We start from the raw sequence: 13,961 nt of genomic DNA, 5'->3' as shown, positions 1-13,961 counted from the left end.
GAATAGGTATTTTAGGTTCTGACATAGGACTACTGGTAACAAAATCTTGAATACCCTGCACACGAGCAGCAAGCTGATCCACAATAGTAATTAAGGTCTGGACATTCATGTCTGCAGCAAGCTCAAGCCACTCTGAGGTAAAGGGGAGGAAGAAAGAAAAAAAAAAAAACTCAGAATTTCCTTTCTTATTATCCCACTTCTGCAATGCATTAAACATTCACCTTTGGCCTGGCATACTGTTATGACCCCAATGGCAGAGGGTCTCAGAATTTATAACCAAGTCTGCAAACACAAAAAACCAGCTCATAGGGCTGTGGTAACTAGGCTGACCGTATACCTGAACCTAGCACCACAAATAGCAGCAGCCGGGGAACGTACCTACGTTGGTTCTAGACGTCTCGCGCCAGCCGGAGAACTAACTAACCCTAGAAGGGAAAAGATAGACCTTTCTTGCCTCCAGAGAAAAGACCCCAAAAGTTGGATACAAGCCCCCAACAAATAATAACGGTGAGGTAAGAAGAAAAGACAAACGCAAGGATGAACTAGGTTTTTTAGCAAAGAGAGGCCCACTGACTAATAGCAGAATGTAGGAAGATGACTTATACGGTCAGCAAAAACCCTATCAAAATTTCCACGCTGAATATTCAAGAACCCCCGAACCGTCTAACGGCACGGGGGGAGAATATCAGCCCCCTAGAGCTTCCAGCTATATCAGGAATCACATTTGGTACAAGCTGGACAGAAATAATAGCAAATGCAAATAACCAAAAAATAAGGAAGCAGGACTTAGCTTATTTTGCAAGAACCAGGACCAGCAGACAGGAGCAAACAGAAAGGAACTGATTACAACGATGCCAGGCACCAGACTGAAAATCCAGGAAGCTTAAATAGCAACACCCCTGGACCAACAAGCCAGGTGGGTACCAAGCTAGAGAAAGAAGCTCAAAGTGTCATGTCGCTAGTGACCACAAGAGGGAGCCAAAAAGTCCAATTCACAACAGTAATATTAGTTTTGACAACTCATAGCTCCATACCAAACACACAAAGCTGCAGTGTTCTACTTAATAACTCCTGGAGCTATGAGCCTGCTGCTTAATCCTCCAATATGAAAGTCACATAAAATCAATTAATAGTCAGTACCTTGAGAGGTAGAGATGAATAATCTGCCGGTTTCCGTAAGTTCTCAGGATTACTGGATGGCACGAGCACAGTCTTCAGCAAATATAGTACCCGGCTGGTGGCAGCTGCTCCGTGTACCAAACTCCAGCGGGGGCGGAGATACACCGTCTTGGGCTGGCAGCGCCGCGAGGTGCGAACTGTGTGAGCGGCGCGTCTAGGACCTGCGTGACAGAGGGTCAGAGAAGTGGGAGATAAGATAATGTCATTCTGGTACATTAGAAAATTTGCAAAGTTCAACTTTCCTAAACCTCTGGAAGGTGGCTGGGACATTTGAAAGTTGGAATGGCAGGTGGGGAAATTTAAACAGTTCCTTTAGTGTGATGAATGCTGTCTTCCCTTGGTCTTTCTCATCAACAGTCAGTAGCCATTACCATCATTACCAAGAGTGGTGCAGAACTTAGCACAGTCCAAGGCTACCTGAGAATCCTCTATATAAGGAAGTAACTAAGTATCACAAACAGTACATGCCTTCAATCTTTGCTAGTATATGCAAAGCCGCAGGCTTCCATTTTTTAATATAGCAGCAATATAGGTGATGCCCATGGACTCTGCCTCTGTTGAAACAAAAAAAAACAAACAAAATAAATAGGAAAAAGGAGCTCAAGGTGTCAGAGAGTTTAGCTTGCAGCTTTTATGGAAAGATTGTATTTTAATAGTGTATCATTACCTTACATATAATGAACATTAAATCACCTACTAATTATAGGGAATGTGAAGAATATACAGAATTTCATTGATGCTACATATAAATAATGTTCTTGTGAATGAGATTTTCTGTACAAAAATATGGTTGATACAGAGAAATGATCTTACAAACAATTTTCTAATTTGAATTAGATATAAATTACATTTGTCTGCTAAGATTGTGGTAAGTACAATGCACAACCTTACATTTATTTGAAATTCTAGTTCTTAGATATTTACTATGTAAATACTTTTGCTACATTTTTCTACTTGATTTGAAACATGATTGATTATATGTCTTTTTCTGCCCAGAGATTCCTTATTTTTCATAATAACTCTTTATCTGCTGCTTTTTTTAATCAGAAATGCTTTGTAAAATGAAGTTAGGTTGTCCATGATATAGCACTTTAGACTGATAAAAGGAATATCCATAGAGAAGTGAGAGTTATAATGTTCTGCACACAATGTGAATTTATAAATAAATACATTTAAAGAACATAAAAATCATTAACTATTGTTTAGTTATTTTATTATTTATTTCAAATTTCAGCTTCATATTTTTAAAGACAGTTGTTAATCAAATACAATATTAGCTAATATTTATAATGCTTTCTGTTGCATTGGCTGGCTCAGAATTTGATAGTTTTTGGTGACGCTTCCATTATGTAAAAATTGTTGGAATAAACCAATTCACCTACAAGCCTGTTTCCACCATCATGATCAGGCCAAATTTTACACTTCTGACCAGTGTTACTTTATGCAGGGCCAGTGTCAACACTCGGCGCACCGAGTCAAGTTTGGGGGCCTTAGACAAATGGGGGGCCCAGTCACCACCGGGGGAGGCAGTGGATGTTCTGCAGGCATTTATTTGTATTTGCATCTTTACAGACATGAGTACAAACGAAGATGTGAGTGTCGGCATTTCCAGGATCTCCTCCCCGCCCAACGTTCAGCATCAGATCATCTCACCACGCTGCTGACGTCTTTGACCACAAAGCACCGGACAATGTAGGTGCAACTGTAAGAGCTTGTAGAGCTGAAGACATGGGCATATAATATACAGAGGGGCTATGAAAAAGGGCCAGTATGGAGATGCGGTAGTAAAGCTGGGTTATTATTCATATATGGTAGAAAGGGCAGGTTAATATGAAGATGGGGCAGGACAGGGGGCTCTATATATAGAGAGAGATTGGGCAGTATAGGGGAGCTTAATATAAAAATGGGGCAGTAAAGGGCAGCTCTATGTAGAGATGGGTCAGTATAGGGGGATTCTGTATGGAGATGGGGCAGTATAGGGGGATTCTGTATAGAAATGGAGCAGTATAGGGGGACTCTATTTAGAGATGGGGCAGTATACGGGGATTCTGTATGGAAATTGAACTGTATAACGGGATTCTGTATATATGGATATGGAGCAGAATAGGGGAATTCATAGCCCATATAGGGGGATTCAGTATGGAGATTGAGCAGCATAGTGGGATTCTGTATGGAGGTGGAACAGTATAGAGGAATTCTGTATGGAGTATGGGCAGTACATGGGGATGCTATATGCAGATGGAACAGTATAGGGGGATTCTGTATGGAGTATGGGCAGTATAGGGGGATGCTATATGCAGATGGAACAGTATAGGGGGATTCTGTATGGATATGGGGCAGTATAAGGTGCTCTCCATTAAGATGGGGCAGCATAGGTGGACTCTGTATAGACATGGGGTTGGATAGGGGGTTCTTTATGGAGATGGGGAAGTATAGAGGTCTCTGTGTGAAGATGGGGCAGCATAGGGGAATTCTGTTTGGAGATACAGCAGTATACAGGGATTCTGTATGACTATGGAGCAGTATAGGGGAATTCTGTATGGAAATGGGGCAGAATAAGGGGATTCTGTATGAATATGGAGTAGTAAATGGGAATTCTGTATGGAGATGGAGCAATATAGAAGGATTATGTATGGATATGGAGCTTTACCAGCACTAAAGAAAGGTGGTGGGTCAAAAAACACCTGTTAAGAAGAGATTCCAAACATTTTAAAGATAAAACAATATATTTTTATTGATATACAAATTAAAATCACTTAAAAAGACAGGGGGTAACACCTGCAAATAAGGGAGGGGAAGCTACTGCACGCCAGCAAATAGACAATCTGATACTGGAGAGGTAGGCACTGAAAGAAGCAATCGCAAAACAGTGCAAGTCCTGTGTGAGGGGAACGCCTCACGCCATCCTGACTGCACTACCATCTGTGTGGAGATAATATACCACTATTTCATGTCTTTACAACCTGGTATGCATATTCTGCAGAGCCTCACAAGGGACTGCATGACAATCAAGAGTATATTTATTCACTTGCTATAAACACACAGCCTTATTCCATTACCCTCTCTCCTGTCCTACTTTTCCAGTGCCTTTCTCCCAAGTATCAGATTGTCTATTTCCTGGCATGCAGTAGCTTCCCCTCCTTATTTGGAGGTCTCATCCTATTTTAAGTGATTTCAGTTTGTACAGTTGTGCTCAAAAGGTTACATACCCCAGCAGAATTTTTGCTTTCTTGGCCTTTTTTCAGAGAATATGAATGATAACATCAAAACTTTTTTCACTCATGGAAGAAGTACATCACTTATGCTTCATGACTTTATTCTCTATACTCTATACTGCAATCTTTATAGTTTTATATAATATCATAATCTCATAATAGATGCCCACAAATTCTACCTTATTTCTTCCTGTTTGAACATTTTCGTTTCTAAATTCCAATGTGAACTTTGTATTCTTTCTTTATTATATTGCTGTTTTTTTTATAATGTAAAATTGTTTAAGAATACTTAAAAAAACATACATGAGTAGTAATAATTCCAGTGCACTGATTTAGTCTTAAATAGGACTGTGTTCTACTCCATCTCTGGCTAAACTCCAAGTGATATTGTAAGGAATGTGTTATATCTATGGGTATTTCAAATTTGCATGGTTCAGTTCCAAAAGATTTGATCTGAATATATCAAGATATCAGATTTCTTATATTGTAGTAATTTTGTTTCATGGTATAAATATGGAATCGGTATCTATATTTTCTGAATGGCTGTGTGACTGGGTATTATATTTCATATTGTGGAAAGACAAGAAATGCATGCAATGCAAAAATATTTTTTAAATAAAATGTATTTTGTAATGTTTATTCAATGCTTTATGAAACTAAAAGAAGACATAATGACATTTCACTCCGTTTTCATCCTATATTCTCATTATCAGCGGAATCACACATTGACCCTTCTTTTCACTAGCTAACAGAGATTCTAATGAGGACTTTCAAGTCATGATATGATTCCATCAAAAACATACTGTATTTTTTATACTGTAAGATGCACAGGACCATAAGACGCACCTAGGTTTTAAAGGAGGAAAATAGAAAAAAACTGAAGAAAAAATGTGGTCATGACGCATTGTTATGGAGGGGATCTGCTGCTGGCTTTGTTATAGGGGTAGTGTCCACCAATTCCGTACTAATATCCTCTATCCTGGTATATATACAGTATATGTCCCCATCCTCGTATATATGCCCCCTATCCTGATATATATGTCTTCATCCAGATATATATGGTCTCCATCCTAGTATATATAGCCCCCAATCCAGGTATATATGGACCCCAATCCAGGTATTCATGGCACCCCATCCTGGTATACATGGCCAACCATCCTGGTATGCATGGCCCCCCATCCTGGTATATATGGTACCCCATAATGATAAACATGGTCCAACATCCCCATCCTGGTATACATGGCCCCCATTCCCGTCAGGTTATACATGGCCTCCCATCCAGGTATACATGGCCGGCATCCAGGTATACATGGACCCCCTTCCTGGTAAACATAGTACCCTATTCGGGTATACATTCCCCCGTCCTAGTAAACATGGCACTCCATCCTGGTATACATGGTCTCCCTTACCAATCCTGGTTATACATGGCCCCCACCCCAATCCTGGCATACACGGCCACATCCTTATCCTCGTGTACATTGCCCACAATCCTCATCATGGTATATATCATGCTGCATACTTAAAAAATTAATGATTCCACTTATGTTCTGATGCCAACAGCTGATTTCAGCATGAAACCGCACATGACGTCACTGCCATGTGCCCCAACATGCTGAGGTCAACTGCAGAAATTTGCACTGCTCCCCATGCCCGGGACTATGGGCATCGGGAGCAGTGAATATTCATTCTCTTTAATAGCGGGTACATGTGATCGCCCAGCTGCGGCTAAAAATGTGGCCACTATTAAAGAAAATTAATATTCACTGCTTTCTAGTCTTATACCCCTCTTATACTCCCTACCACATCTCTGAGCCGATTCAGTGCATAGAGATGAACCATAAATACTTAGTAGAATACATACAAGCCAACAATAAATAAATAATAATCCCATTGATGGATTAATTGTCAAAATAGTTATATGGCTGGAATAGGACCATAATAGACCAACTGCGAATTCATTAAGAATATACCGCCCTTACAAAAGTAGTCATAAGTCAAAGTACATGAAAGTTGTAAAAAAAACTTTATTAATATCAAACAGGTGTAAAACAGCAAATGGAAAATCCCCCGTGCCACCCTCAGCACGTACAATAGGACAGGAACAGGTGCCTGTGACAATACCTATCAAATGTCGATACTGTAAAGAGTAACCAAGTATATACACATAATCACATTGAAGTATTTCATACAGCATTGGCATACGGTGTCAAATTCATATACGCATATATATGGTATACATACCGATAGGCAGAATGTTATAAGTACACAGGAACAAAGCTCCCGTCCACCCCGACGCGCGTTTCGGCAAATGCCTTCCTCAAGGGGTGTGATGTGCACAGAGATGGGAGGGACTATGGGAGTAAGGTGCAGTGAATTTTCACTTCCTTTAACAGCAGGCATACGTGTTATATGCAGTCACCGACTCCTGCCTCCTATGACCTGCTCCTCCACCCCTCATCTATAACCACAGCCAGACTATAAGGTAGATCTGGACTATAAGAAGCATCAATGAAAACAATTTTCTCACATTTCTGTAGCGAATGAGATCTACTGGTTCTTGTTCTGTAGTTTACCGGTAGATTGTGGCTACAACTGAGATAAAACACTGTGTCAAAGCACTTTGTTAATACTAAAGTATTGCACCAAATTTGTCAACTAAAAAAGGCTACAAAAAAAAGACTTGGACCAAGTTATTTAATTTAGGAGATCTTCCTTTTAGTCACCTTTTTGATCTTAACTGCAAAGGCTCCTGAACCCAGTCCTTGGAGTAGTGGAATAGAATAGAATAGATGAGTTAAGAGGTATAAGCTGGCCGGTGTAACAGGCCAAATTAACCTCTGTCCACATTAAACCCAGGTATAGTTTGGCCCAGGCCAGAGTATACCCTGGGAGATAAACTGTCCTAGGCCAAACTATATCCTGGGGTATGAAGAAGCCTAGGCTAAACTGTGCCCCTACAGGCTACAATTTAGCTCTCTATTTTATGAGCCCTTGGAAATCAGATAGATTTTAGATGCCATTTATGATAACTTAAAACTGACTTACATGAACAGGGAAGGTATTTGTGTTAATCACATAATGAAGATTGATCTTACAATACAATGTGCCTGTTAACGAACAATGGTCCATCTGAGATTACACTGTTGTCCATTAAGATAAGCGCTTTTACCTTAGAATGCAATTTTAAATTGATTTTATTACTTGACTTTTTTCTCATTCTGTCTCTGGTTGAAAAGTGCACAGATTTCTATCATACACACATACATAGCTGCTTTTAATGCATAACTAGTGAGAAGTGCGGTAGAAATCTTTACCTCATTATACCTGTCACAGGGAAATCGTGACAGAGAGAGACTAGATGAACACAGTGTCGGGTTTCACAAATGCCTGCACTGGTTAGAAGTACTTCACCATCATATTAAACAGTGCAGGTTTTTCTTTGCTAGTAGTGCAAGGGTTAATCTCTTTATTTGAAGCTCCTGGAGCTTTCCTATTTGGATTAACTCAGCTGTTCAGTGTTGGCTACTCCCCTCTGCTATATATGATTGCCTCTGGCACTTAGGGATTGCCAGTGTTATTTCTCACTGCCTGGTTCTGGAGTTGGAGTTTTAGTTTGAGGTTGGAGTTGAAGTTTTGTCTGTGTGCACATCCTCATCCTCTCCTATTTTGTTTCTCCTTTAAACTCATCTGTCTCCCACCATGTTGATTGGTGTGTGAATTCTGTATGGTTAGAATTTTCTTTTATCCCTGTCCATCATCCCCTGTTTGTCTGGTTAGTGTGTTCATATCCACTTCAGCTTCCCACCACTCTGGGTGGGAGTGTCGACAGATAAGGGATGATATAATAGTGTAGTATGGAGCATGAACCTGGCATATCAACGGTCAAGAGTAATCAGGGGACAGGAATAGACTAGGACACTCTCAGTTCTAGGCACCTGGTTATAATCCACAGTCCCAACATCATTTGTGACATTAAAATGGCCTATACCATTTTTCTTCCACTATGGATGCGGTAGCTGCTTTGGCAAGGCAACCACAGCAATTCAGCTTAGTGTTGGCTTACATACCTAATGTAAAAGAATTTTTAACTGGCAGAGATAAATTTTGGCAAAAGTAAGTTGGCTTTTTCAGCCTTTCTGGACAGTGGGGTGGAGTTTAATCTGATTGAATCCAGGTTCATCCAGGACCAGGGTTTCCAGCCATATAAACTATCCACACCTATACCAATAATCAACATTGACTCTGCACCCTTGAGCCGGGGGTATTCTATTCAGGTCATCTGAGGGCTAAATCTGCAGGTAGAGGCCTTGCACTTTGAAATAATTGATTGTTATGTGCTAGAGGGCTTAGATTACAGAAGCTGACAATGCATAATCCAGTAGGGGACTGGCAGACTCAGGAAGTGGTAAGGTGGTGTGAGTACTGTCAAGAACACTGCTTGTGCACATGATTAGCCAGGTTGGATAATCTGTCTCTGCTGGAATACCTGTCTGACTTCGGGGATGTGTTTTCTGAAAAAGGGTGTCAAGAATTGACTCCTCATTGTCCTTATGATTGGGCCATTAATCTTATTGCTGGGGCCAAGCTGATTAAGAGCAGGTTACATAAAAGGAGACATTTGTGATTGGCTAGCCGCAGGGCGCAGAAAAAACCCACAATGTCCTGACACAGTGGCTTGTGTCATTGGCAGCTAAAATCACATGTCTCTCTCCATATAAATAGAGGACATCTTGTTTTAGCACCATTTTGACACTGTAACAGCGCAGAGAGGCTCCTCCTGATGCTGCCACTGTTAGTCACAAGATTTTAGCTAGTAAGTTAGGCGGTTGTATATCAGTCAGGTAGTGTAGCTAGCTACTGTCCAGTGCGGCTGTTAAATTTACCTTTCAGCATTTTTTTTTGTCATTACTGAGGTCCACAGAAAAAGCCAGCAGGGCACATGTCCTACACGTACACTGCTTCTATTGTGCTTCATGCACGAGTATAGCATTCTAATTAATATATTTACACAGCTAAATGTGAAACAGCCTGCTGTATCCCACATTTTCGCTAGTTAGCTATGTGGTTGTACATCAGTCAAATAGTGTAGCTAGCTAGTGTCCAGTGTGGCTGTTAAATTTACCTTTCAACATTTTTTTTTGTCATTACTGAGGTCCACAGACAAAGCCAGCAGGGCACATGTCCTATAAGTGCACTGCTTCTATTGTACTTCATGCACGAATATAGCATTCTAATTAATAATTTTTCACAAGCTGATTGTGAAACAGCCTGCTGTATCCCACCTTGTCATTTCGTGCTGTGGTGATATAAAACTGTCTGCAGACCTAAGGCACATTATAAAAAGTTATAATTTTTTTTCTGTTGCTAAATGTGAAACAGCCTGCTGTATCCCACGTTGTAATTTTGTGGTGGTGATATGAAACGGTCTGCAGACCTAAGGCACTTCAAAAAAAATTATAATAAAGTTATACAACCCGCCGTGTCACAGTTTGTCATTTGGTTGTGTTGAAATTAAACTGTAGAGGCCTGATCCAGAGGCCACAAAAAATTCTTAGTTATTAGCTAGTGATGGGCGAGCGCTAAAATGCTCGAGTGCTCATTGCTCGTGTCGAGTTTATTGAATGCTCGGGTGCTCGATCAGAGCAATGACCCCAATGTAAGTCCAAGGGAAACTGGAGCATTTTTACCGCAGCTCTCCCAGGCGGTCTGCAGAGGAACTAGAAATTGTGGAAATCAATAGGAACAGTGCTCAAATGATATGGGAACAGCATGGGGAAGCATTTCTGACTCACAGGTTACTGCTGTGAACATTGTTGTCAGAGTCTTATGCCAATATTACAGACTCACAATAAAACATACAAAAACTAAACCAAAATGGATTTTCCTGTGAAATATGTTAGGGAACATCCTTTCCAGGGTAATGACTTGTATATAAGGCAAATAAATAACCACAAACAAAAATGCTCCTCCACACCTTGGGCTATGTTCACACGCAGCATTTTTGATGTGTTTTTGAACTTTAACATTGCTTTCAAAGAAGACAAATACATTCTCTGGGAAATGTCATATTAACATTTTACATCCTTATCTGGCCATGTGGTGTGGGACACTTTATCAGTCATATCCTGTTTCATTTATGAAGGAGGGACTCTTAAAGTCACAAAACCTATTTTTATAGGGCTATCAGGCAGCCTTTAATATTCATCCATTAGCCGGCTATGCATTGTTGTTCCCATTGTTAAACAGTGGGTCTCCTATACTGTTATTGCCTATGCAGTGAGTGGTAGGGCTGCCACAAATTAGGATGCCTGAAAACAATGTTCTCGTTATTATGAAGTGGTTCTCCCATACTGCTTGCCAATGCATTGAATGTATGGCCTGCCCTGCACCAAATTTAAATGCACCTCAATAACCCTTTGAAGAGATGTACAGGAGGGCTACCTGAAAGCAATGTTCCCATTATTAGGAAGTTGGTCCTCCCATACTGTTTGCCTGTGCAGTGAATGCAATGCTTGCTCCAAATTTAGAAGCACCCCAATAACCCTTTGAAGACATGTACAGGAGGGCCACCTGAAAGCAATGTTCCCATTATTAAGAGGTTGGTACTCCCATACTGTTTGCCTATGCACTGAATGCAAGGCCTGCCCTGCACCAAATTTAAATGCACCTCTATAACCCTTTGAGGAGATGTACAGGAAGGCCTCCTTAAAACAATGCTCCCATTTTTATGAATTTGGCACTCCCATACTGTTTGACTATGCAGTGAATGCAAGGCCTGCCCCAAATTTGGACGTGTAAGGAGGAAGACCGGGCTGCGGGTACCTGCGGCATGCTGGGTTTGGAACTGTCAAGGCTGCGGCCTGTGTTGCGGGGGGAAAAGAATGGGGAACAAGACAGATCCCAAGAACCGGCGATAGGTGGCATGGCCATGCTGGGCAGTGAGCAATAAGCGCGGGAAAGAGGTCTCAGTTTAACGGCGGCAGTGAGAGCAGAGAGAGGTGTGCGGCGTGCTCTGCAGCAACAGTGGCAGCACGTAGACGTGCCCCGGCAGAGCTTAGGTGAACGCTCCAGTGAGACAGGGAGTCTTCAGAGAACTGCGCACCCGGCATAGCTGAGTGCAGTGCTGGCACGGAGGAATGGGTGCCAGTGGCAGGACCCTGAGGTGTGTTCCCCATTGCTGATAGACGCGCAGCTCAGCGGCAAAACTGGTGACCACCCATTGCCACCAGAAGCTGGACCATGATTTGTTGTAATTAATCTGAGGAAAGCACGCTGGCCATTGCCAGTGCTGCAGCTGCCATAAGACTGTATATGGATGAGGCCCAGAAAAGATGACGATAAGTGTCGTTTTCATACCAGACTGTTGCGTTGACCCTTTTACTTCCCTTGTTTATTGCTTATTAGCTCTCTGCAAGGAAACCATTGCCATCCTTCTTGTTAAAAATTAAATAGCATGGTTATACAGCTTTGTTCTGCAATCCCTGTGTTAATGTGCAGCGCCCCAGAGTCCTGGTCATTGCAGTATTGTCGCTCTTCCACCAGGGGGAGTGATGGTACGTCTGATGGCACTAAAGTAGTTCACCTGACCAGGTATCACAGTCACACACTACACTTCACACTCCGGCCACCAGGGGGAGCAAAAGGTTCTTTCTATTAGGCCACTCCTCACACTCGGGTAAAACTGGGGGTTGGATAGGAAGTTAGGGAGAACACTACTGGGTGAGACCCAGGAAAGACCTGTCAGGCAGACAGGGAGAGAAGGAGGAACATCTGAGCTGCAGACAGAGGTCCCTGTCAGGGGTGGGATCCTGGCAGAGACTTAGCAAGAGATAGAACATTACGGAGCTGCGCCTGCACCCCATTGCGGCAGCATTCTAAGAAAGGACAAGAAGCGGAGTATATTGTGGAGAAGTGAGAATTGAGATCACAGCACAAAGAGATAATACCGGGAGGAGTTCTGCCTTAAGATCGGCAACATCCTTCTGAGGCACGTAGCCGGTGGCCGGAACACAGAGGGAGTAATAGGCTCTATGCATTACTTCAAACTACGACAGGACAGTTAATTCCAAGTTGGCTGCCCAACCTTTAACCTAATGAAGACAACGGAGGCAAATTGTGGGAGAGGGGCGTCTCTAGGGTCCCTATAAAATAGCTCCAGGCCTACCCCATCATACGGGTCGTCCTATCCATACCATCGGGGGACGGAGAGAGAGAATATCAGAAACACACATGACAGTTGTGAGGACTATCCTGTGGTGCTCAGCAGGGAGGTACTACAACACACAGGCGCAAGTAGGAAGGCTACTGATTTCCACCTGCAAAGGGAACTCTGGATGTGCCTTCGGACTGGCCGGATTCAGCCAGCCCTGTTAGCAGTGCTCTGGATTGTGGACGCTGAAGTCTACAGTAAAAGGTAAAGAGACTGCAACCCTGCATCCTCGTTATTTACTGCGACCTACACCATCATCATCTACCTTACTGGGAAGCCCTGAGGATATACTTCACCTGTGGGAAGGTATGCCATCTGGCTGCCATTCCATCACCTCAGTGGACCCCTAGCAGCATCAGTCATCCTGACCGAATACCACAGGTGGCGTCACGAACACCGTACAAACAACTAACTACACCTTTAATTGGGCGCCATTTAGCAGGGCCACCGATCGGGTCGGGCCACCGTGACATCCCCAGAACCAAGACCGAGGGACCCGGTACCAAGTACCCCACTGCCCTGCGCCTGGGGGCGATCCAAATGCATTCCCACACCTGCTTACAGATGCAACCCAATAACCCTTTGAACAGACTTACATCAGGGCCTCCCGAAAGCAATGTTCGAATTATTAGGAAGTTGGTACTCCAATACTGTTTGCCTATACATTGAAAGCAAGGCCTGACCTAAATTTAGACACACCCAAATACCCCTTTGAAGAGACGTACAGGAGGGCCACATGAAATCAATGTTCCTATTATTAGGAAGTTGGTACTCCCATACTGTTTGCCTATGCATTCACTGTCACCTTAATCCACTCCCACCTGGACTACTGCAGCGCTCTATTAATTGGCCTCCACGGTACTAGACTTTCACCTCTCCAGTCCATACTTAATGCAGCAGCCAGGGTCATCCATCTAGCTAATCGGTACTCAGATGCATCCGCTCTTTGCCAATCATTACATTGGCTGCCCATTCATTATAAGATCCAATTCAAAGTACTTGTTCTCACCCACAAAGCTCTCCACAGTGCGGCACCCCCTTACATCTCCTCCCTCATTTCTGTCTATCAGCCTATCCGACTACTGCGCTCTGCAAACGACTTTCGACTAACCTCTACACTATCTGTACCTCCCACTCCCATCTCCAAGACTTCTCCCGCACTGCGCTAATCCTCTGGAATGCTCTACCCCAAGAAATTAGGACTATCCTCAATTTGCATAGTTTTAGGCGCTTCCTCAAAACACATTTGTTCAGAGAGGCCTATCACGTTCACTAATCAAAGTCATTTCATGTGGAAGTGTGCTTGTGTAGCACATTCACTATCTCCATCTATCCCTCACTCCCTCAAGATGGCGGGA

This window comes from Ranitomeya variabilis, chromosome 3 (assembly GCF_051348905.1).
Source record: "Ranitomeya variabilis isolate aRanVar5 chromosome 3, aRanVar5.hap1, whole genome shotgun sequence".
NCBI classification, from domain to species: domain Eukaryota; kingdom Metazoa; phylum Chordata; class Amphibia; order Anura; family Dendrobatidae; genus Ranitomeya; species Ranitomeya variabilis.
The sequence above is the reverse complement of the archived record's forward strand: the minus strand, read 5'-3'. Positions refer to the sequence as shown.